Source organism: Plectrocnemia conspersa, unplaced genomic scaffold (assembly GCF_051122295.1).
Source record: "Plectrocnemia conspersa isolate PC_06_02 unplaced genomic scaffold, ASM5112229v1 ptg000010l, whole genome shotgun sequence".
Classification (NCBI taxonomy): Eukaryota; Metazoa; Arthropoda; class Insecta; order Trichoptera; family Polycentropodidae; genus Plectrocnemia; species Plectrocnemia conspersa.
In genome coordinates, this window is record NW_028277174.1 from 14,898,765 (window position 1) to 14,902,560 (window position 3,796).

Sequence of the window (3,796 nt, forward strand, 5' to 3'; positions counted from 1 at the left end):
ATAATCAATAATTTCGATCTTTCTGACACGATATAAATTGAAAAATACTTACGTCCATGTGGGATTCGAACCTAAGTCTTTAAGGTCAGTTGCTTGCGAATTATACCAACCGTCTATTGTGCTGGTATTTTTAATGAGTTAATCAGTGACTGATTGGCCTTCAACTCCACTCTTAATTATGCACAATACTTCTTCCTAGTTCATAATTTTGTTACCATATACAGAAACAAGTCGGCAATGAATTTCAGAGATAGTTTCTTCTTTCAGATAAAAAAAATGAATCACTGAACGAACCTCGCACCTGACAAGTTATTTATTTTACGGGAGAGATAAAAACTACATTCTCCTTTGTACTATATAAGTATCATTAGAATTGTCTAATATAATATTAAAAATAGTGTAGTGCACTGTATTTTTATATGAAAAATATTTTTCGATTTTCCCTTGCAGTCGCGTGAACAGACATAGCACCGAGAGGAACCATTTAAAGGTGTTACGAGGTCATCGGTTGGGCATCTCTGTTCATAAGCGATACCGATGTAACAATTATGTTATGACACGGTTCCCATGGGCGGCAAATTCACGTATGGACGTGAAATACGATTGTCAGATGGAACCCCGTGGGCGGCTCACGTGTGGGCGGTTTCACCTCATAACGGGCCTCCTTTGATGTTCTTTTAATTTTAACATGTACCAACTTTTCGTTTTGCGGCGGAGCTTACCCTCCGCTCTCCTCGTGTGCACGATTCATTTCACCATCGACCTTTATTTATATGCCAATATGTGCGAATAACTCTCAGACGATGGGAACCGAAGGTACCGCTCGGGGATGGACCTCTCGAGACAAGATATGTATAAAGAAAGAAAGTGAGAGATATTTACATACATAATAAGCACGAGGTATATACGAAAAGTAAAGTTACAAAGTAGAAAACGTATTTTCAAAGTATTTTATTTTAAGGTAGTCTTGAAATACCTTTGCAAGAACCTTTCATTTATTATTCAACATAGGATTTGATAAGCATGGAAACGAGTTTTTGATCCCAATGTTATAAAATTATTATAAGGCACGCAGAGTACAAATCATTCGGTATATGTTTCATAAAGAACAGTTCATAACATTTAATCGTTTTTTCAGGATAAGTTAAAACTAGTAAGATAACGTGCATTTTATTTTCAGCGCATTGATTTTGCTTTAGACGCGTCTTTTCCTTTTTCACGAGAGTATTTCCTAAGCAGGCGGTTCGTGACTTACCACTTTTTCACCCCTCTCCATCGCTGATATCTGGTATCAGTTCCTATTATCATTAATTGATTAGTGATGATAAAAGTAATAGTTTACTCAGTTTACCAGGTAAACCTGACATAAGCGACATCCTAGGTAGGAGGTCAGCCCTAGTCTGCGAGGCATAATGAAGCGACAGACCGACTAAGGTCGTAGATGCTTAAGGACCGAAACTCGCAAACCTAATTCAACTACTAAGCGAAGGCCAATATTAGTCGATATTTTTATTATATTATAAGTTCCTCATATTAATCATCACTTCTTTTTGTTTCAAATTAACGACACCATTGTATCTATTCGTAAGGTCATTGACATAAACACAAACAAGTTGGCGATTTATTATGCAGCAGTTTTTTATCATTGAATGAACCTTAAACTTGACGGGATTATATACTATGATAGACTTTGCTATGTCACGCAAATCCTACTGTTGTCAGTAAAAAATCTTTACTTTCCAAATATTCTTAGTATTATAGTATTATATGTTCTAGGATAGGGTTTTATGTTTCATATATACAAAATCAGGACTAGTTATATTTTTAATTGCTTATTGCTTTCTAATTATAATGACTTAAACCTATTTTTTAAGGAATATATCTTAACCTTTACCGGACAAAAACTTTTTTCTTATTGAATCCACTGCGGTCCAATTCATTTAATCACATAAATTAAGCTTCTTACATATTATTTAAATATAATTAATTTAGGGTAAGCCCTGTAGACATTCCAGATGTTGGGACCACTACCTGGAACAAAAACACCCAAAAATGCAATGAATATCCTTTTAAATAGTATTTAGTTAATTGCTTACTACGAATAGTTATCAACATATTTTTAAACGAACGTAATTTATTGTTGTTTTTTATTTATTACTTTGATATATTAAACACTACATATATGTATTTATGTATGTACATTATAATTAATTATGTATTTATATACTTGATGTTTGGTTATATTTGTCCATCGTATGATATTTTTTGAAGCAGTCTTTTATATGAATATGTAATTTTTAATCAAGTTATTTTACACAAAATAAGAATTTACTATATGAGAATAGTACATATTTGATAAGCCATGCTTAGTCCACGTTGTGTCGATTTTTTTGTCCTTTGATTCACATACAACTTTTTTGATTACAACTTCTCCCTTGCGCATTTTTTATTGCTTGTATTAGACCAGAATCTAGCGTTCATGTTAAGATTTTTATAACAATATTACGACTTACAATAAGTAAGAATCGATTGAAATAGATCTAAACCAAATTTTGACCAATAAGAGAGCGCAAAAAACAATTATCTCTTCTCAGAAGTCAAAAATCCACGTCAAAAGCAATAAAATCAGTCGCAGTGAGAACGCTCGTGACCGAGCGTTCTATTGCTTTTAACGTGAATTTTTGACTTATGAAAATTGTTTTTGCGCCCTCCTATTGAACAAAATTTGATTTGCAAACACTTTGACAGATATCCTCATAGCAGAAGTTGATAAAATAGTTATATTATTTTATAAACACAGTGTAATATCGAAGTGCAGAAAAACTATGGAGCGACGTACATATGTGTCTGTAGTTCTTCTTCCGTTTATTTCCCCCTGAGAGATGAGTTGGCTTAGTTTATATTTTAGACTTGATCTAATAAAAGTTTTAAAATTATAATTATTTTTAGAACTTTCATTAGGACAAGTTGGGTTTGATTAATTTGAGTAGGTTTGGGTTTGAACAGCAAATGGACGTTCCGCACCTGTTAAATTTAGTTTCATAAGCACCTTAGAGCAGCATATAATTATATAAATACAGAGGCGGGCATTTTATTTTACAATATATATCTAAAAATTCCAAAAATCTTATTTTAATAAATTAAATACACATATACCCATAATACATCTTGATCACTAAAATGCAGTTTATAAAAAAATATAAAGATCATTTTTGATGATTTAGCGGATAATTGCAGAAAGATAGTATACATACATACAATTGTACACACAATCTTTTTGGCAATAAACCTACTGTATAGTTACTTATTTATACTCATTATTGTTGACTTGTAAAGAATTAGAGTGCATATATCTGACTAATCTATACTTTAAAAAAAAACAAAATTAATAATGTAGTATTTAAAAGTTTAGCGTCGTTTAAATATCAGGTGATCAGAAAAGGATAGATTGTTGGCCTATAACTACCTTTCTTGGTCTTACTCACCACCTTTATACTTACAACTAGGTATTAACAATTAGTAGCTAATCTTTTTATATATATAGTTATATATACATTTTATTGTGTTTTAATTTATTATTGTAAAAAAAAATTTTTTTTTTTTGTTAGTATTTTTTATATTTTTAATGTATTTTATTTGCGATTATTTTTTTTACTTTTTGTGTAAATATATGTTATAATTATTTACAAATAGACTTACCCATTTTTATTTCATTCTATTATAGCTGTAATATTTATTAGCTGAAGATATACAGCTATTATTAATATTATATGGTTTATTAAAATGCATAAGAATA